At 40.9% G+C, this 23,082-nt stretch overlaps 1 protein-coding gene across 1 annotated transcript in view; it reads left to right on the top strand.

Annotated features, from left to right (window-relative positions):
• The window catches only part of thsd7ba (thrombospondin, type I, domain containing 7Ba), a 236,700-nt gene that overhangs the window by 33,437 nt on the left and 180,181 nt on the right, over window positions 1-23,082 (top strand). The window contains exon 3 of the mRNA XM_078795299.1: window positions 17,800-18,133. The gene's annotated coding sequence lies outside the window, so the exon portion shown is untranslated. The remainder of the gene's footprint in view (window positions 1-17,799; window positions 18,134-23,082) is intronic.

Below are 23,082 nucleotides of genomic sequence, written 5' to 3'. Positions count from 1 at the left end.
GGACTCCTCTGGTGCGCATCTTGGCACAGTTCAGTCTACCAAATTGGCTGCGCACAGTGGTGCGCTGGAGCAAATTAATACTAAAATGTACATGCTGGTTCAGACACTTACATTAAAATGGTGGATACTGTAGTGTTTTCTGCACTCAATCAACTTGTGAGGTTTAGGTGACGTGTCTGCACTGTGCGCCTGTCAACCATTTTACCACTGCGCTTCACCTGCACCAAGAATTGACCAGGCCCGAACTGGCAAGCTTTCGGCGCATCTTTGGCGCGCTGTTTTGTCACAAAATTGTCACTGCGTCAAGTTGAAAATGTGGACTCCTCCTCTGGTGCGCGTGTTGGCACAGTTCAGTCTACAAAATTGGCTGCGCACAGTGGTGCGCTGGAGCAAATTAATACTAAAATGTACATGCTGGTTCAGACACTTACATTAAAATGGTGGATACTGTAGTGTTTTCTGCACTCAATCAACTTGTGAGGTTTAGGTGACGTGTCTACACCGTGCGCCTGTCAACCATTTTACCACTGCGCTTCACCTGCACCAAGAATTGACCAGGCCCGAACTGGCAAGCTTTCGGCGCATCTTTGGCGCGCTGTTTTGTCACAAAATTGTCACTGCGTCAAGTTGAAAATGTGGACTCCTCCTCTGGTGCGCGTGTTGGCACAGTTCAGTCTACAAAATTGGCTGCGCACAGTGGTGCGCTGGAGCAAATTAATACTAAAATGTACATGCTGGTTCAGACACTTACATTAAAATGGTGGATACTGTAGTGTTTTCTGCACTCAATCAACTTGTGAGGTTTAGGTGACGTGTCTACACCGTGCGCCTGTCAACCATTTTACCACTGCGCTTCGCCTGCGCCAAGAATTGACCAGGCCCGAACTGGCAAGCTTTCAGCGCATCTTTGGTGCGCTGTTTTGTCACAAAATTGTCACTGCGTCAAGTTGAAAATGTGGACTCCTCCTCTGGTGCGCATCTTGGCACAGTTCAGTCTACAAAATTGGCTGCGCACAGTGGTGCGCTGGAGCAAATTAATACTAAAATGTACATGTTGGTTCAGACACTTACATTAAAATGGTGGATACTGTAGTGTTTTCTGCACTCAATCAACCTGTGAGGTTTAGGTGACGTGTCTGCACTGTGCGCCTGTCAACCATTTTACCACTGCGCTTCACCTGCGTCAAGAACTGACCAGGCCCGAACTGGCAAGCTTTCGGCGCATCTTTGGCGCGCTATTTTGTCACAAAATTTTCACTGCGTCAACTTGAAAATGTGGACTCCTCTGGTGCGCATCTTGGCACAGTTCAGTCTACCAAATTGGCTGCGCACAGTGGTGCGCTGGAGCAAATTAATACTAAAATGTACATGCTGGTTCAGACACTTACATTAAAATGGTGGATACTGTAGTGTTTTCTGCACTCAATCAACTTGTGAGGTTTGGGTGACATGTCTACACCGTGCGCCTGTCAACCATTTTACCACTGCGCTTCACCTGCGCCAAGAATTGACCAGGCCCGAACTGGCAAGCTTTCAGCGCATCTTTGGCGCGCTGTTTTGTCACAAAATTGTCACTGCGTCAAGTTCAAAATGTGGACTCCTCCTCTGGTGCGTGTGTTGGCACAGTTCAGTCTACAAAATTGGCTGCGCACAGTGGTGCGCTGGAGAAAATTACCACTGCGTGGGCTACAGCACCCTGCGCTGCACCACAAAATTAGAGCCCTATGTGTTAACTGGAACCCTACTTTTTGCCCACGCTGTATACTGCATGGAGTAACAAAAATCAATCGTTACCATGTGTACTCTGCATCACTCAAGCTTGGCATCACCTGAAATTGTCTCTATTTGAAAGTGGGTTGCAAAATGCCGGAATAGGCTTGGAATGTGCCTGATTTGAAGAGTGCATGACCAACTTTAGGACTATTTCTCTACAGTGACAAAACATAAAACCTATAACTCCCTGCATCCAAAAACTAATCATTAGTTTGTTAATCAGATTGCTAATCCACTCTAGTACCTTTTTTTCCAGAGGTATTATTTGGCGTATTCATTTGATCTCACTGCTAAAGCACACAATGAAGGGCTGCTCTTCTGAAAGTGTCTTTGAATTCGGTGTTGACCTTTTGAAGCACACCTTGTGAAAGATTCATGTTGCAAGGTGTGTGTTGATAATCTGAGTCAAACAGAAGATGTCGATTGTGGATGTAGGTGATGATCCAAGGACTGTCGCTTGCTGTGCTGTTGCGTGGCTAGCATTTCATTTCCAAGTATTTTGTTTCTTGGGGTGCCACTCTGACATAGTCGATGAACATGTCCACTTGTTTTTTTTTTGTGCTACTGACCTTTTGTCTTCTTTCTAGGAAAAACAAAATGAATCTTGATGAGGAAGTTATGGCCAGAAAAAAAAAACACACACACCAATTTTCTTGGTCTTTAAATAAGACCTTTTAAATATAATTAACATTTATCCATGTAAGAATGTTATTTTCCAAAGAGGTGGCTTCAGATGACATAACCCAGGACCGGCTGAGTCATTTGGTGCTCCTCTTTGTGTTTGGAGACAATCAGAGTTTAGATAATGGGTATAAATAGATTAGAAATAATACATTTCACTTTAATCATCTGTCTTTCCTGTTTGTCCTTGGGGTAAAAAAAAAAAAAAATCATTCATGTCTGCAGCAGATTGATGGCAGAAATCTCATACAAATGAGGTACAAATCCTCTTGCCTGCTCCGGGGGGTGGTGCAATAAAATGGCACACAGAAAAATGTGTCTTTGAAGAAGACACTGTTGAAAGTTTTATGGAAATGAATACATCTCGTCTAAAAATAATTTGGCTTAGTTTTCCTTTTGATTATGGTTAAAAAGTTGAAACATGTTGAAGCCAAAACCGACACATTTGCCAGGATGTAATCCCCGCTGGATCAAGACATTAAACCAATGTTGACCTCTTTTCACAACAGCAACAGCAAGGACCAAGTGGACTTTCTTGTTCTCCGGCGACCAGGCTGTTATGAAGTGCGATTTATTGTCAAGACAGTTGCTAATACAATGGGTAAACATGCATTTGTTTACCCATTAGGAAAACTATTATACAATTAACCACAATACTTTATGAGATATGAGCACCTATGTTTTTCTCTTTTTTTGTGCGTTTTAAAGATTTAAAAACAGATAAAAAGCAACAGCTCAGTGGTGCATGTAACAAGATACACCAATGTCGCCTAAGCCTGCTATTAAAACACCTACAATAGCAATTTATGTTTTTTTTTATACATACCGAGACTTTGTAGTAAGAGGTACATCCACGATAACATGTAATACTTACTATTTTGTGTCATTCTAAGCCTTACCGGAAATGCCTTGCTCGGCTCATTGATTTGACTTAGCAACATCGTAAAAACTAACGCCTGCACATGGCCTTAAATTTTCCAAACTCTGAAATAAAAACACAGCAGCAATGGCGGCATCTCGAATATGTAGCCTTAAACTTTGTTAGTGACTAAGGTGTGACGCTGACGCATTACAGGTGATTTTGTGGTGAAGCTAGTAGTTAGCCGATATGGTGTGGCGCTTTGTCAACTTACAGTCGGGTTGTCAGATGACTGAAGTTGGAAAATAAATTTATATGACTATAACATTCTGCTTATTGTACAGGGAGACATGACTCAGGAGGTAGAGTGGTCATTTTCCAGCCTGATAGTTGCTGGTTCATTCCTTCACCCCACTCTAATCATTTAAAGGGACAGTTCAGATTTTGTGACATGGAGTTGTATGACACCCCCATAAGCAGTGAAGTCCATCAACAGCGACTCACTTCCCACTTTGTGTTCTGGTCGGATTTCGGTGCTGAGGTAAGTAGTTCCAGCTAGTTGCTGGGGACAGTTAAGTAAAACAATATGCATCCAAATACACACAAAAACGCCAACGCAAAGTACTTCGCGCTCCCGCCTGTCCATTGTTATGCACATTTGCGTCACCGTTTTCACAGTGTTTACTGCTGGGATAGTGAAAGTAAACATGGCCTCTTTGGAAAACCATGCATGCAGGGAATGTGTGAAGACACTAGCCACGGATACATGGACCCAAATATTCAGTTGCAATCGGTTTATTCGCACAAACTGAAAGAATTTAACCTTTGTACACACCTCATTCCGAAAGAAAAGTGCCAATCTGAAGGAACATATAGTGGAATAATGGAATGGTGGAATATTCCTTTCCCTAATCCGATTGAGGTATCACCCACTCAAACGGAAAGTTGTCAGGGTGTGTTCTTTCAGCGCTGTAACACTCAGTTTTAAAAAATGGCGGCAAGCAATCAGCACTGGACTGCTGCGCAAAGTTTGTTTATGATCCAAACTTTGAAAGAACTGAACATAATTTCAAGACTGCACGGACGAAAAACTCGTATTGGAGTTATTCCAACAAGTGAAAGAAAAACTCGGGGAATTCGGTATCACTTGATGATGTTTACGTTTTACTGCGCATGCCGCATTGACTATTCTGTTTGAATATATCACCGCATGTAAACCAGAGTTTGGAATATTCCTTTCCATGTATACCATTGTTTTGGGAGAAGTCATTCGCAAAGATTGCATTCGGAGAGACGAAAAACTCCTCATGTTAACGTGGCTAATGATACTGAACACTTGTTAACATGACAAGTAGTGTATAACCAACATAGATTATGCAGCATAAAAAATAGTTCCTTCATGACAGGCATCACCTTTTGTGATACGCCAGCTCTCTTCATCTTAGAGTTGGGGTACATTGACGTTGACCCCAGGTTTGTAAACAAGAACTCCGACCCTAACTAAGTGGTGTTTGGCAAATTATGCTGCATATGTTCTGTATTGTAGATGGGGTTATCAATAGAATATTATATACAATCAACAAAATGCAATCACTTTTTTTCTAGTCTTATATATGAAAAAAAATCAATCCGGTTGTTGCTGTCCATGTAAATATACCGAATAAAACCAAAGTCACTCCAATCATTAGTAACATAAAGGCTACCATTAAATAGTGATTGGTCAGCAGGCTGTGCTGTTCTGCTCCCTTATCAGTCTTTTTTCTTAGAACCGAAACACTTTTAATGACTTCAGAATAAACTTCAGCCATTTAATTTGGTCTCAAACCAAGGCTTAAGAGGAAAGGGGGGGAAGATTGTTCTGTGCACTGAGGGGTAACCAGCAAAAATGATGAGGAACTTTTAATAAAGGAGGCACAAACCTAATATATGTCCCTAAAGTAGCATCAGTCAACGGACAATCTAAATAAAATCTAACTCAAATAGCAGTAAGTCGCTAGTTTTAGATGAATATACTAAGCAGTTGAATAAATAAATACAAATTTGGCTCATCCAATTATTACAAATTGTAATCAAATTAATCACAACTTAATCATGATTAATTCATAGGCTGTGAAAGACGTATTTATAACTTTTTTTCATCCCGACCGCTCGCTCCCAAAGAGGCATTTTTTTCCCACGAGATGATGATGCAACTCTACAATAGAAGGGAGCATGTTTGATGCAATTTTAAGATGAAAAAACGGCCAAAAGTGCATTTTATAAGAACCAGGAAGTGAAGAGGCATTTTGTCATGTTGCTCAAAGGAGGTTACGCATTGGAGGGCGATTTCAACACGCACACACTTCAGTTGCAAATGTGGCAATTGTAAATATTAATTGCGTTATATTTGTAAATAAAAACATTTAAAACAACCATTTTTTGTTCATGTTGTAACATCATTGTTTCAACATTTTTGCTAAATATTTAAGATACATTTGTGTCAAAGTGAAAGTTATACTTGAACTGTATCTTTTCATGAAAAGCCTTTTTTCTCCCTTTTTTTGTTGAGAACTGATATTTTGCTGAAACTTACCATTGTTCTAATGTTGATATATGCTAGTTTTTGTGATGTTTGGAGTGTCCATGAATGCATCTCGTGTTCTTGTACGTGAGAAATGTAACCTAAAAAAAATTATGTAATTAATTAATTACCGCCGTTAATGCATTATTTTTGACAGCCCTAGTATAGATTCATATTTGAGTGACATACGTATATACATATATCAGCAAAGTACCTCAACTGTCATAGAGTTTACAGTATTACTTGTATGTGAGGTTGTACAACAATTTCAAGATCCACGAGGAGAAACAACAGGATGAAGCTCCAAAACCTTTAAGCATGGCAGTCAATAAAAGTGACTTTTAAAGTGTGATTTCAGTGATAAGGAATCGATGAGCGTTTATCCTCAGCTCACTTTTACTCCGTGTGCCCTGGAAAGAAATAGAAGGTAGTAGATTTCCACTAAATTTACAGAACTCTCCCTACGCAATAATAACCAGTGTTAGTCCGTGCCAGCCTCAGAGCTTCGTAATAGAAGTCCATCATCCACCATGGAATACATGAGTGCATACAAATTTAGAGGAGTTGGTGTATCTGCACCCATTAACGGGTAACTGGAAGTTTTTTCAGCAAGGCTGTATATGGAAAAGTGGAAGGATGTGGAGGTCGTTGTTCATTCATTCATTCATTTTCTGTCTTGGGGCAAGAGGCGGGGTACACCCTGGACTGGTGGCCAGCCAATCACAGGGCACATATAGACAAACAACCATTCACACCCACATTCATACCTATGGACAATTTGGAGTGGCCAATTAACCTAGCATGTTTTTGGAATGTGGGAGGAAACCGGAGTGCCCGGAGAAAACCCACGCATGCACGGGGAGAACATGCAAACTCCACACAAAAATGGTCAAGGGTGGAATTGAACTTTGTTTTCCTCGCTGTGAGGCCTGCGCGCTAACCACTCGACTGCCGTGCAGGCGGTAGGTCGTTCATTTATTCATTAATTTTCTGCCGCGTTTCCTCACGAGGGTTGCGGGGGTGCTGGAGCCTATCCCAGCTGTCTTCGGGCGAGAGGCGGGTACCCTGGACTGGTCGCCAGCCAATCACAGGGCACATATAGACAAACAACCATTCACACTCACATTCATACCTATGGATAATTTGGAGTCGCCAATTAACCTAGCATGTTTTTGGAATGTGGGAGGAAACCGGAGTACCCGGAGAAAACCCACGCATGCACGGGGAGAACATGCAAACTCTACACAAAAATGGTCAAGGATGGAATTGAACTTTGTTTTCCTCGCTGTGAGGCCTACGCGCTAACCACTCTACCGCCGTGCAGGCCAGAGGTCATTGATATTTTTTATTTTTATTTTGTAAAAAGGCTAACAGAAAACATTTTTTGTTAAAAACAAAACATTTAAAGACAATTGTTTGGGGTTAGCATGTTGTTATTCATTATAAGTAGCAATGTATGTACCAGCTCTGTCAGAATGTAATTTCACTTATTTTCAAAATTATAGATACAGCTTCAATTGCGTTCATACACTGACCACCAAACCTCTGCCCAGATGCCCTTTAGCTTGTATTGTTTGCATGCATGGTCACATAAAATTGTATTCAAGTGGCACGGTGTGCATGGCACAAGGAAAAAACATTTTGTTATGGATTCAAGTAGATCTCGGAATGATTATTATTGCAAGCCTGAGAGGACTTACTTTGATTAATTTCCCATTTCTTCCTAAATAACTGCATTTACGTGAAAGGATGACTATTAGCATTAGAGACATCTGCACGCAAGCTGTATGTTGCCTTAAATTACAGCTGACAAAATATTGCTTTTTATAACACGCTGAAGTAGGCACTTTTTGTGTGTGTATGTCAGTCACACAGCACTTTACACAAACACCCTGCCACTGAGTGCCAAATTGCATTCCATCTTATTCATTTCAAGCTCATCAGCACCCACATGTGCGAGTGACATCAGCTATCTTTGTGTTAAGCTCCGTTTTGTGAGCAGACCACGGCTCACCCTGACAGGTCCATGTCAATAATGATTATTAATGTGATGAATTGTTGACATTGCGAGTGCTTCACCTTGACTGTTAGCTTTCATTTCAACAGGTGTCAGCCAATGTGGTGGGCAGATGTGTTCTGGTAAACATCACTCCATGATGCATTTTGAAGGATTTTAGCTCATCGGCTAAAACTCTTGACTCTCATTCTTTAGACTCTGGTTTGAGCCCAGGGTAGAGCATGGGGCTGGTTGAACCAGGTAGGTTACACTAACCATGGAATGATCCACGCAAAGTGAACTCCGCTGCTGAATACAAGCATGTTAATGCTTCCATTTAACAATAAATATGATCAACAAATATTATCATGTTATCATGCATCTAAATTTGGTCTGCAACTTGTTTTCCTATGGAAAATGAGGAAAATCGCAAGAGACACAGACAGATTTTCAAGCCCGTAGAAATAAAAATGGGATGCACGCAGGAAACAAAAATGTGTCGTACCATTTCATACGCAACTACAACAATAACTACAGAAAATTCAAATCTATTGCAAAGTCAAATCTTCCATCCCATCTCTGAACTGGATCGATATAAATTTAGGGTTTAATCCCTGAAACACCCATCAATCCATAAAGGAAGTCACCCGTTTGAGTACCTTTCCTCATTATGGAAGCATCATTTCCAGTGACAAAAAGCTGAACACGCCTCCTCTTGTCAACTCCCCTTTGCTTCTCATCCATGGCTGCACTAATCCAAATGTCCAATGTCTTTCTGTGCGACCTCAGCTTTTCTCTCCCAACTTATCCAACCACCAATCCTAAACTGACATTGTCACACACACACATTATGTTTCAGTCCATAAATAAGCCCAACATTGCATAGTAATTGTGTCATGTTTTGAATCCGAAGATAGCCCTGTGTGTGATAGAATGTCTGTTATTAGTGCTGCTGGCGGTGTTGATGATTTAGAAAAGGTCAATGAACAAAGTGAGCACAATGTTCTGACATTTGGAAGTAAGAGAATAGGAAAGATAAGCATAGTATTTACAATGAATGAATCCAAATTCTGAAATGTTTGCTGTGACTTGATGGACAACAAAAAACTTCATTCAGACTTCATTCATTTTAAAGGAGACCTATTATAATCATTTTTCAGCCTTTTGTATTGAGTTGTGGACTCCTATAGAGCAGCTACACATGATAACCAGCACAGAAAGCTTTCTAGATCTTCCAGAATCTGCAGCTATTCCAGTTTGTCGTGCTTCCCATGAAAACTGTTGGTTTTAATTTATTCCACCCATCGCCTGCCTCCAGGCACCCCCACTCCGCTGGGGTTGGCCCCACTTCCAAAGGCTTAAAAGGACTTTCGGTGTTTTGCCACTAGCTGCCGAGCCCAGCTTTATAGCAGTTGATAATAAACTGAAATTTATCATTTTTCTCAAGAAAAGAGTTTGCTTCAAGACACGTGTCAATTGTAAGTAGCTTTAGCATTTTTAAGTTTTCTACAGCATCAGTAACGTGTAATGTGGTCATCACACAATTTTTTCGGGACTACCAGGGTTTAAAAAAAAAAAAAACTCACTGATTTTGGAGGGAAGTGGTTATTAGCATCCCCTCCCTTTGTATGCACACTCTATAATGCTACACAGACAACCACTTTTGTTCCATGACTTACACAAAATAAACACAGATAGGACACTGATAAATTGACTTACTGCTTGCCTGCTCCTCTGTGACATCACAAAAAAACTGTTTTGCACCAACCTCTGAAACCAAGTGTTTTGAGCCATATCCAGGGCTCACTTCCAAATGTGCAAACCTCAATATCTGAAACTTTGACATCATTTAACAGGAGAATACAACATTCTAAATATATATTTGTAGATCAGACAAGTGGAAAAAGCATAACAAGTCTCCTTCAATGGGATGCATAGAAATAATTAAGAAAGTAAAATTCTGTTGCACAAAAATTGACTATATACTAGTTAGCTCCGTAGCTTGCTATGCATAAAGCAGCGACATCCCGCTGTCTGTGTATAATGGCATCTAGTCCATTCATTTTCATTTTGGAATATACGGAGCAGGGCATTTATGGTGAGTCTCCGTCCTGCCAAGTGACACGCAAAGTTCATACTTTTTGTGACCAAAGGTTTTCTATACTCCCAATTACAAAAAAAATTCAATTTGTAAATTTACTAAAGAATCCAATATCACGGGTATAGAACCAATTAACTATGATAAACAATGGATGACTGTAATGTATTGGCTGGTCGGAGTAAATTCATACAATTCATTGAAGATGTTATTAAGCTTAGTTTTTGAAAAACCTAGAATGTGAAACGAGTTCGGAAATTTAGAAATGTCCTTAGACTGTAGCAGCTGTATAGGACTGATACATAGCAACAGGCAATCAGGCATATTTTAGTCTTCCAGTACAAACATACTGGACATGTTGGATTGTGGGAGAATTCCATGTAGAGGAGCTTGGATCGACACCGCATTTTGCCTTCTTGTGGTCCCTCACCACCCACTTCAGCCTGCTTGAAATGTTCAACAGTTTTGCATATGCAGCTTCCATTGTGAACAACTCTGTCATTGTCAGAAAGAGGGGTACAGTCCATTTCTGTACCGCGATGGTATTTTCTACATGTAAGTCATAGCTGGGTCTGGAGTCTATACCAGTTGAACTGAGAGGCACCGCTGGTCCAGTGCCCGTTAACTGCAAACCCATTATGCACAGCATATTGAGTGGGACCACATGCCATGACAGCTGCATGGATATCGGAACCACAACATTACAATCTACTTTACAGGCACATTATTGGATTCTACGATACATTGTTCATTTTCATGGCCAAAAGGTGGTCCTCAGGTTACAGCGTTCTATGTTACATACTGTATGTGCTCTCATGAGTTCATTAAAAACTGTAGTCGATTAATCTGGAGCTTGTTTCAATTAATCGAGTATTTGTTTGTATCAAAAACACAAAGATATGAGGTCTGCTTGCATGGATGATGCAGGAAATGTCAAAACATCAACATTTGAGAGGCTGAAATCAGAGGATATTTACGTTTAAATGAAAAAACAGGGCTGAGTGGTTAGCATGCAGACCTCACAGCTAGGAGACCCCAGTTCAATTCCACCCTTGGCCATCTCTGTGCGGAATTTGCATGTTCTCCCCGTGCATGCGTGGGTTTTCTCCAGGTACTCCGGTTTCCTCCCACATTCCAAAAACATGCTAGGTTAATTGGTGACTCCAAATTGTCCATAGGTATGAATGTGAGTGTGAATGGTTGTTTGTCTATATGTGCCCTGTGATTGGCTGGCGACCAGTCCAGGGTGTACCCCGCCTCTCGCCTGAAGACAGCTGGGATAGGCTCCAGCACCCCCGCCACCTTTGTGAGGAAAAAGTGGTAGAAAATGAATGAATGAATGAATGAAAAAACAGGGCTGCATGGCAGACCAGTGGTTAGCACGCAGACCTCACAGCTAGGAGACCCCAGTTCAATTCCAACCTCAGCCATTTCTGTGTGGAATTGGCATGTTCTCCTCGTTTTCTTTGGGTTTTCTCCGGGTACTCCGATTTCATCCCAGCGTTCATCGTTCATTACATCGATCAGCGTTTATTGTTCAATTTATCATTTCTCGTCCATTATACATTTGGCTCATTCTGTGAAGGATTTGTTTTTTTTAGGACTAGAGTCTACCCCATCTGACATTGGGAACAATTGGGCATGGAATGATCAGCAGTCAATCACAGACCTGACACATGGAGGCAAACAACCATTACCATTCACGTTCACACCCCGGAGCAAATTCAACACACGGGATCATTTTTTAGAACAGACTTCACATGCACATTGCTTATCGTCAGAGCCAGGACCATAATTCCTCTCGTGTTTAGATTGCTCTTTTGTTCACCTGTCATCAATTAGCCGATCTTACTCAAACACACATCACGCACATGAGGCAACACCGGGACCACACTCACAGAAATCCACATGGGTCTCACAGTACATTAAAGTTGCTTTCTAGAGGGACACTGGGGGTCCAGGTGCCTGTGCGGCTACTGACCCGTGTTATCAGCTTGTCTCAGCAACCAGACTCCCTCAAAATTAATCCTGACGCTGTCACACCACCCCCTCGTTCACAGTGATGGCTCCCTCACAGTGCAACAATCCCCTTTGTGTCCTCTATAGTCAGGACTCAGACACGCTCACCTGCATATCCCAGTCCCACAAGATGGTGCTTTCAAATGAAAATGGACAGCATTACAGGATTACAGCCAGTTTTGCATTAATTATAGGCTTTTTTTTAATGAAGGGGGGTGGGGTGGGGGGGTTCTGAGGCCAGGTGGAACAGCCACACACAACAAATCCGATTAACCATAATGGTTTGTTTCTCTTTCAGGCTCTCCATCTCCCTCAATCGACTCTTTGTGGAATCATTTTGAGAGACATTTGCCTTTTGTCTGTTTGTGTTCTAAATCCTCTTTGCTTCGGTCCTCATTCTGCCGCAACTTCTCAACAGGGTCCACATTAGCTTCACTTGCCTCCCTCTCAGGTGATTCATTCCCTGAAACTAAACAATTAGCATTCACGGCAAGGTAGACGAGAGATGTCCTTTCACCTTAAGCAACCTCAGCAGAATTCACACAGCGTTCCTGGGAGACTGGTCTTGTTCTTATCATGCATGTTCACACCAATAAAGCTCATCATTTTGCACCTTTTGTTATGTTCTGGCCGTGGGTTAATTTGACACATTCAGGGACAGCTTTTCAAGTCTGATGAAGTCATTATTGTGTGAAAGAAGCGCCCAGTGAAGGTGATCAGGTCAGCTTAGTGATGCATTTGGGCTTGGAAATAGTGACGTGGCTGGTATTTATGTTGCATTTTCATTGAAAAAGTTGTGTTCAAATGCATTTTTGTGCTGTGTGATCAACCTCTGGTGAGCTTGAATATACAATATAATCTTTAAAATAACTTTACTGCATTTGACTTGTAGCGAAATCAAGCTCTAGTTGGTGATACAAACACACAAAAAACGCTGCCTTATTTTGTTCCATGCAAAGATGGAAGCAACAAGCACCTTCCAGCTTATGTGCCCCTCATGGTGAGGTGGAGTACTGCAGTGCCTTTTATTATGACTTATTGTTTGTTTTTATTGTTTGTTAAAGGGCTGTGGGAAGTCAGTGTATAATAAATATTTCTGCAGCATGATATCATTAGCGACATACAGATAAACAAATGGGTGTCTGCCATCCAGTGCACTCAGTGAAGTGCACTTAACCTGAAGGGCAATTTTCCGCAGCCTCATGTCAGCTCTTTGTCTTGTATTTGATCAGAAAATGTGCAAATTTTTTGATTTTTAGAGAAGAAAATGTTTTTTTAAACCTATTGTTATTGTTAATATGTATACATTTATAACACAGTTCAAAGAACAAAGCGGTTCACTTTCAAAGCAAGTTTGAGGCTCTTATAAAAACTCCAAATTTGCATATTGTGATTCAAATCAGGGCCGCTGAAATAAGTAGTGACGTTTTGAATTCTTTTCATTTCATTTTATTTATCAAATTCAATTAAGACATTTTCTGCAGCTCACATGCAGTTTTATTATTCTACTTGGTCCAAACTGAAATCCCCCCAAGTCTCATCACAAAGTAATGAATAAATGCAGTTCTTTAGTTGTCAGAAGATGTGCACCCTTCCGAGCTAATCACCAAATGAGATAGTAGCCCAAGCCAATCTAAAAAAGAAATAGAAACAGGAAATTGTAATATGTATGACGTACATCCATTGCAACTTGGGAAGAAGTGGATATATAAATATGAGACTGCAAGATAAAATTGGGAAATGTTTATTTAATGATATTTACTGTAATCCCACGCCACTTGAAAACCATCTTTAAAAGGTAGTAAATATGTTTTCTATGCTCTATGGAAAAAGTATAATTATAAATGCATAAATTCACTTAGAAGGATTTTGGGTGTGGTAGCAATTATCCTCAATAAAGGCGAGATTGCTGTAATGATTTTGTAGTCAGTTTATCAGGTATTTCTTAGCATTCATGAGCCATTATATAATCAGCATCATGTTTCGTTGTTGCCTTGAAGAAAACCACAATCTGTTGCAGCCTCAGCATGTTTTGTGTTATGTCTTTGCACAATTGAGCTTTTGAGGAAATGAAATTGTCTGAAATAAAAGTGCAAAACGTATCGTGATAACATGCATGTTGAGTTATTTGGTCATATAGTGCTGTCTATGCGAGGTCAGGGCTGAAGGAAAAAGAAAATGCTGTGACCCCGTCGGCCTGCCTATCTAGCTACACCGCTGAAAGCGGAGGCAATCAGAAACAACCACGGTACTTCCATGCCACAAGGATAAACACGTGCCTGATTGAGTTCACAACCCTCGCTTTAAGAGTAGTTCCCTGGAATGTCCAACTGTTTGCTGGAGAGGTAGCGCTACTTCTCGTCTTCGCGTACAAACATACAGCACTGAAGTAGTCCAAAAAAAATATATAATTTTGTATATCATTGAATGAATAGCAACACTTAACTGAAGTTGAAGTGTGTCCTCTGTGGTCCAAGAGGAGGATAAACTGGTATTCCTTGAATAGACGCTAAGCCCATCACAGAGGTTTTAGAAATGTGAGCACCAATAGCAGCAATAAAGTGTGCACATATACATAAGTACATAAGTACAAAGACAAGATGAAGCAGTAAAGGAAATTCTTCGTCAAGAGATTTAGAGAAATTGAACTGGATCAACACTGAACTAACAGAAACACTGTGATAAATTATAAACCTTAAGTGTAAGTCTTAATGCATAATCTTAGTGTAACTACAATCTATTACAGGTGTTACATGGTTACGAGTTCCATTCCTAGACTGTGATTTAAGTTCTGTTGTAAGTCACTGACATCTAAATGAATTAACATGCTGCACGGTGACCAAGTGGTTAACAGCTGGGTGATCTTGGTTTTCTATGGGTACGCCAGTTTCCTCCCCCATTCCAAAAACATGCTAGGTTAATTAGTGACTCCAAATGGTCCATAGGTTATGAATGTGAGTGTGAATGGTTGTTTGTCTATATGTGCCCTGTGATTGGCTGGCCACCAGTCCAGGGTGTACCCCGCCTCTAGCCCAAAGACAGCTGGGATAGGCTCCAGCATGCCAGCGACTCAAAAAGCTTGTGTCATAGGTTACCTGGTTTACATTTTGTCCCGTGTGTGACTTGTGTAGAATTCCAAAGGACTCCACCTTTGTGGTTGACAGATTCCCAGATTTCAGATCAACATTTGCAATAAAGGTAGGAATTATGAAATAATAGAGATAATTTTGTGATTATAATCATTTTGTGCATAAGTTAAAAAAAGGCAGAATCATTCACAGCGCTTCCGAAAAGACACGTTTGTAATTAATAGAGACACCTATACGTATATGACATTGGTGCTATAAACGAAGCGTAGCGACAGAACCATGCTTATTGAAGGCTGAGAGGAATGGCAAGACAAGGCATTCAAACACCAAGGGAAATAAAGTCGAGGTCATTGGGATCTTGGGGTTCTTTGACACATGGCCAGAAAGGTCAATAAAAGAGTGAAGCTTTTGAGCAGCGCCTCAGAGGCAACTATTGGGACTAGATGGGAAACAAGGGCAGGAAGTGTTAATAGAATCTGAGTTTCCTGTGGATGAGCTTTCAGAACAGACAGGCCAAGAGGGCGGACAGATTGAAGAAGAACAAAAAGCCTACATTTATGTTATCGCTGTCAAAATGACATACCATCATTGAACACTTCACAAGAAACAGTATTGTTTTCTTGTTGTAAAGCACCTGCATGTATTTTTTTAAAACTATAAAACCACCTAAAAATAATTTTGTGTACACCATCTTATAAGAAAAATCATATTTCCTCAAATTGCAGTGCGACATCAAACATGTACATATCCTGTTCAGTGTTATTCAGGATCTTGTGTGTTATTCATACACTCTGTGAGTCCAACTGTGTTCAGAAGGTATTTTTGTAATGGGATGTCTCTATTACTATTGTGTTCACGTGGAACCAGGAACCAGAAGTCATTATCCCCTGTCTATGGCTATTTCTTTTTTAGCTTGTTTTTTTCCTGGTTCTTTGAGCCGAGTTGCTATCAGAAAAGTCAATGAAGTGAGAACAATACATTTGGTTACAGTGCTGGAAGATGAAAGAAGAGCTCATAATATCAGTACACAGAGCTCAACCCTCTAAAAAGTGAAATGTAAGCTTGTGTGCCTGGAAAGTGAGAACAATTCACCTATTGTGTATTCCCAGTAATTTTCCATAAGTCATATCTATGTGTTAAACAACTTTGCTTGTATTATGTGAGAGTGTGTATTATGGAGGGTGTGTGTTGCATGTGTCCTGCAGGCCCCTGTGAAAAGTTATTAGATTAGTTATTGGAAAAATTATGAGCTATTAGATTGTATAATACTGTACCTAACAGTAGTTTTTTGCTCACTAACACAGCTACGCCCCAAGTCTCTGATCTTCTAATTCATTGTGGGTGCAAAAAGGTGTAGTTGTGAATATTTTTGTGACATTTCAGTACTGTTTTTTTTTTTTTTATAATTCACAGTAATGTGCCCTGTGATTGGCTGGCGACCAGTCCAGGGTGTACCCCGCCTCTCGCCCGAAGACAGCTGGGATAGGCTCCAGCACCCCCGCGACCCTCGTGAGGAAAAAGCGGTAGAAAATGAATGAATGAATAATTCACAGTAGTGATTGTAAAATGTTCGTGTTTCTTAGGTCTGCTAATGATTCTATTGCCATTTTTCCAAATTTGTAAATTCCATTAGCCATGTATACATGGACCCAAATATTCCAATTGCATTCAGTTTATGTGCTCAAGCGGAAATAATTTAACCTTTGTATGAACCTCATTCTGAAAGAAAAGTGCTAATCCGAATGAACGGGGGTGGAATATTCATTTCCCCAATCCAACTGAGGTATCTTGTACCCGCTCAAACAAAGTTGTCAGGGCGCGTTCTTCTTCTTCTGTTGTTTATTGGCGGTTGGCAAGCAGCTTCCGGTGTGCATATATTTATCTTTTCCTCTTTAAATTTATCCCGGGTGCGTTCTTTCAGCGCATGCTCGAGATGTTCTTCAGTTTTTAAAACGGAGGCGAGCAAACAGCACTGGACTGCTGTGAAAAGCTTGTTTTTGATCCAAACTAAATTCCAAGACTGGATGAACGAAAAACTGGCAATACGGAGTTATTCCAACAAGTGAAAGAAAAACTCAGGGAAGCCGGTATCACGTGATGTTGATGTTTACGTTTTACTGCGCATGCCCCTTTATTCTGTTTGATTATAACGGCGCATGTAGACAAGAGATTGGAATATTCCTTTCCATGGATACCATTGTCATTTGTAAAGATTCCATTCCATTCCTCATGTAAACGTGGCTACTGTTATGGATTACCCCAAAGACCAATGAGTTGCTGGGCAAACTTAATGTGACCAAGTGCAAATTCTGTTCAAGCTGATTTTTCATCACATATTTCTGAAAGTCTGCTTAAATAAGTGCATCATAAAATTGCATTTTGTATAATACAACCCAGAGTGAAATCTTTCTTTCAAGGTGAACTATAAAAAGTAAAACTGAACAGATGAATGGCTTCTGTCATAGCAAATGCATTCCCTTGGATCACTATGTGCTTATGGTCTATTGTGCGTAAATGAAATGCCTGAAATAACTTCATGGTGTGCCCATTTTTTGTATGCTCTGCAACTAGACATCATTCATTCCTTGTCAGCGTTTGGAGATTTTGCACACGTCTAACTCGATAGATATCAACTATATGTAATGTCAAATAAACATTGCTACTTTCTCTGAGCCTGTTACGTCAGATTATTTCATGCATGTGGTGTGTCTTCTCGTCCTTCAGACCCTGTCTCAGTGCTGACTCCAGTGCCAAAGTCTGCAGGAACACCGGTGGGTGGGAACTCAAGAGAACCAGTGCCAGGGACTTAATGGTACTCGGTGCTGCTGGAGGTGTGACACCGTCCCAACCCTCGACACATTGATTCACACAGGATTAAGCCACTGCATGGTGCTTGAGGCGGAGGACCTGATGCAACTGATTTACCGTGCCTGTCAGACTTAACGTCTTTGGGGGGGCCCCATCTGCCTCGCTTGTACAGCTACATAAGAGCTGGTGAGGGCTGCCTACTGAACAAACAGCAGTGACCAAAGGAATGACTGGCAATTGTCTTGATCAGGTACAGTGGCTGTTGTAACTGTTTATTTTTGGTCCGATTTTACATGAAGATCTGAAATTTTATCTATGCACACAAAATGCCTACCTTCCTCAGTTTTAGTGTTCACAAATCTGTCTAAATCTCTGTGAGTGAGCATTCACCATTCATCCATCAAAGATGCTGATTGGACTGCATGGTTATTGTACAGACTGGCCACTATAAAAGGCCACTCCAAAATGCGCAGTGGTGCAGTTTTTATGCTTTAATATATACTAACTTTGGCTTATTATGACTTGAGTGATCAGACATTATTGGGGTGGACTTATGATCTGGACTTTAAGCAGCGGGTCAGGGTGGGTGGGCGTGTCGGTGTGAATATGTGTGTATACGTTGGCTACAATAAGATATTACTCAAAAATATGCAGTTTAACTGAATTGGGAATAAGCTTTACCTGTACTTAAAGAGTTTGGATTTTATGACATGAGTTTGGATGACATCCCCAAGAGCTTTGACTCCCCCTCCCCCAACTTGGTCCTGTGATTTCAGTGAAGAGGAACGTAGTTCCGATTAATTGCTGCCACTTAAGTAAAGAGATTGGCTTCTCAAAATAATATGAGTTCAAAAGAGTATAAAATGGCTCCCCAATAAAATGAAACTACTACTTTAAAATGCAGAGGGATGTCGAGGGGTAAGATGTCTCCTGGCAGGTTTGTCTTCTGTTGAATGTATTTGTATTTGTACTATGTGTATTGAGTGTTTAATTCTTACAGTATCTTGCTGTCTTTTCATGATTGAAAACATTACCAAAACTTCAGAGGCATATCGATTTAGTTCAGGAGTCTACGCTACGCTACTAGAACAACAAACAAAGAAACATCAACACTTACAATGTCTGCTCTCATTGGAATGACCGTATCTTCCAGCAAAAGACTTCAGTTCTTAGAAAAAAAAAAATGCTGACAGCATATGATCATCTTCATAGTGACATTGAGAGCGAGGTATCCACTCTTTCGTCTGTTCTGTCTTGTGAGTAACACTGAGGCGAGCGGCTTGCAAGGCGTTGTGTTACTCACCCAGGTATATATAGTTTTGGTGTTAGCTGCTACAATAACCATAGCGCTGTAGCTTGGTTAATATACATGTCAGTTATGTAAATGGAACACTGTTGGCATCAAAATAGGTGTGTCCCAATGACGTGCATTGTTAGTGAGCTCATACTAATTCGTTTTCTCTCCTTAGAATGCACAGAAAAAGGAAAAATTATGTGTTCATGTTTCACATAACGATTGTGAATAATGGGCAAAATTCCCCAAAAAGTGCAGTTTTCCTTTCAGTTTGTGTAGAAGTGAGAGTGTGTGAATGACAACATTGCATCAAATGTGTGTATTTTTCCATGGGTTATCTGTGAGTGGATGCAACCCTAGTTGTGCTATGTGAGTGCATGTGTCAACAAGGCTTGATGAGAAGTTAAAGGGATAGTTCAGTTTTTTTGCATGAAGTCCTCATAAGCAGTGAAGTCCGTCAACCGCAACTCACTCCACACTTCATGTACTGAGCGGAGTTCTGGTCGGATTTTGTTGCAGAGGAAAGTAGTTCTAGCTAGTTGCTGGGGACAGTTCAGTAAAGAGTTTGGCTTCTCAAAACAATATGGGTTCAAAAGCATAATACATTTGCATCACAAAAATGCCTACTAGAAAAAAATCGGACCTCAGTGTCATTTTTTCTGCCATCGTATCATTTTGGGCTTCCATGTGTCCATTGTTATGCACATTTGCCTCACTGGTTTCACAGTATATACTGCTGGGATAGTGAAAGTAAACAAGTGAACAAGTCTGACTACGAAACATTGGATGATGACGTTCCTTTTAGCGCGGATGCCGAACTTCATCAGGGAGTTCAGTGACAACAACAAGGCGCGAATGGGCGGCACAAATTAGCGAGTTCTTACCTGTGGTACTGGAACAGCAGAACTCTTCAAAACACGTCTCATGCTCTGTCCTGGTCATGAAGGAACGTAATGCTCCTTGCAAAAGTGTATATTGCACACATGAAGCTGTTTCACCGTAGCCTCTATGGTTCCCACATTATAGCCAATGCAAGCAGCCAAAGTTATCTAATAGCAAGGTCTGAAAGGAAAACAATGGAATTTATAGGGCGACACGTATAGTACGTACCACTTTTTAAATCACTATAGCTCTCGCGTTGCAGCGATTGTGATCCGTACATCTGAGAAACACGTACACAACAATGGACAGGTGGGAACGCAAAGTGATACGATGGCAGAGAAAATAATCGGTCTGTTTTTTTCCATTAGACATTTTTGTGATGCAAATGTTTTTGAACCTATATTGTTTTGAGAATCCAAACTATTTACTGAACTGCCCCCAGCAACTAGCTGGAACTACTATCCTCAGCATAAAACTGACCAGAGCTCGGCTCAGGACACAAAGTGGGGAGTCGCTGTTGACGGACTTCACTGTTTATGGGGGTGTCATACAACTCCATGTAAAAAAATCCGAACTATCCCTTTAAGTGACTGGAAATGCACTGTGCTGCACTACACACCTTAGACCAAATCTGTAAGTGCAAATGTAATATTTAATATTATCAAGTATTTCCATTGTCTGACTTCTTCTACAAGTCCAGTTAGCTTAGTTAGTGGTTTGGTTACTATAGTCAGCACCAGTGACATGGAAGCCAAGCAAGCTATATACTTCCCCTAAGTCATTCTCTGGCCTTGTTTCTGTCTTTCTTGTGCCGTCTTACAAAAAAAAACTCTCAGTAATGCCGTCATGATCATTCCTACCGAATGGAAATGGCCCAAATGAGCTGATGATGGTGGATAAATCCATAGCAAAGGAGGACATATTTGCCAAACAGATGGCAATCAAAACTTTCATTGTCACATCAAAGGGAACGAGCCTTTTTGATAATTTAGGAAGGGAGCAGCAAATGGTGGTCGGTCAGACCCCCAGCTTATCAAATTGGCCTTCTCCCATTCATTTGAATACATGGAATCAAGCATCCATTAGTGAGACCACCTGTAAGGGGAAACTCTGTGGAGCATTGCTCATCTGTCCCCTTATGAAAAATCCAAGATGTGGTTGCCAAATCCAGCAAGTGAGCCACAAACAAAAAAACCGCAGGAGACAGAGAAGCAGATTGCATTCCATCAGATCATGGAGTGTCTAATAGGAGGCACTGCAGCATCTGAGAGGCGCTGCCAGGTTTTCTGGAGCCACTGAGAGCTTGGCATGATTCCATTGACCCAGATATTTAACGGTTTAAGAGCTTTTCTTTTCAGAGATTTTTATGATAGCCTGTACTCCGCCTGGATACTGGCAGTCAGGCAGACAGCTGTAGCCCAAGTTTGAACTGTATAAACACTCCAAACTGTGGGGCTTTAAGAAAAGCAACATTTTCAGTCATCCTATAAACCTTGTCATGGCAGTTATCGCGAAGGTTTGTCTCTTTGTTTGTCTTTTTTGAAATACACAGATATGCCCTACAGGTCAAAATCTGCTATTGCAGGTTTTTGAACAGAAATACTTTTTCTGATAAGTTACCGAAAAGTGCAACAGTTGAATAAGACTGGATGGTAAACTGATGTAAAGCAGTCCAATCTAGTATGGTTTCCTCAGGTATGACTCCAGCATTTATTTTATTTCCGTATATAAATTGAGCGATAACTTGATAATCAATTAATCAAATGTATTTCTTGTTGATTTTGGCATAATCTGAGTTGTTAGTCAATTGTGGGTGACTTTTTTGCGAGTAGCGTCTTTAATTTCCTGGTAGTCGAAATGTCATTGTCAAAATCGGAATCCTTGACAAGTACTTTGGCTTCCTCTGGTCCTACGTTTATCCTAATGTTGATTTTTCAGTTGGTGCCTCAAGTGCCTTGAACTTTTCCCCACTTCCATGAATGAAACCTACACTTTTATGAATATGTTTGTTCTTTAAACCACAATAAATGTTCCCTTATTGTGCCATTTAGATAGCCGTCATTAAGAATTGGTATAAATGAGATTCACAGATCCCATGCCGTATATAGTACAGTCACAGAAGAGTTGTTGCATGAAAGTGAGAGACAGGCTTATGAGGAGGGGGTAGACCACTTATAGGACCACAGTAGGTGCATTCCATTCAAGAAAGCATTCTTCACGGGTTATTGTGTGTAGCTACTCTATAAGAGTCCATAATTCAATACAAAGTGCCACAAATGAGCATAATAGTTCCCCTTTAATACTGCCAATTTCATAACAACGGATCCTTTCACAGGGATAAAGAACACCATCTTTATCCTTGATGGTGGCGACTGCATTGTAGAGGCTTGGACTGAGAATCTGACCAATGTTGGTTGGCATGTGTCTACTTTCTGATCATTTTACCATATCAAACACACGTGTTCCACATGGAAATGTCAAGTATTTTATCATTTCAGCCTCTCATCCATATGGAAATGTTACTCTGGGTGCCCTGAAATGAAACTTTTTGGAAATTTTTGAAAACGGCTTCAGGAGTGGGAACATCGGAAAACGATGGACCAGCAAGCCATTACTCATTGTAGTCAGGTGACTAGAAGTGACTAGAAGGCTTTGACGACAATCCAACATTCATTCATTCATTTTCTACCGCTTTTTCCTCACGAGGGTCGCGGGGGGTGCTGGAGCCCATCCCAGCTGTCTTTGGGCGAGAGGCGGGGTACACCCTGGACTGGTGGCCAGCCAATCACAGGGCACATATAGACAAACAACCATTCACACTCACATTCATATCGCTAATTAACCTAGCATGTTTTTGGAATGTGGGAGGAAACCGGAGTACCCGGAGAAAACCCACGCATGCACGGGGAGAACATGCAAACTCCATACAGAGAGCCGAGGGTGGAATTGAACCCTGGCCTCCTAGCTGTGAGGTCTGCGCGCTAACCACTAGACCGCCGTGCCGCCCCAATCCAACATCATTT

Source organism: Doryrhamphus excisus, linkage group LG12, assembly GCF_037039965.1.
Source record: "Doryrhamphus excisus strain RoL-2023G ecotype Guam linkage group LG12, RoL_Dexc_Guam_v1.1, whole genome shotgun sequence".
Lineage (NCBI taxonomy): Eukaryota > Metazoa > Chordata > Actinopteri > Syngnathiformes > Syngnathidae > Doryrhamphus > Doryrhamphus excisus.
The sequence above is the reverse complement of the archived record's forward strand: the minus strand, read 5'-3'. Positions and strand labels throughout refer to the sequence as shown.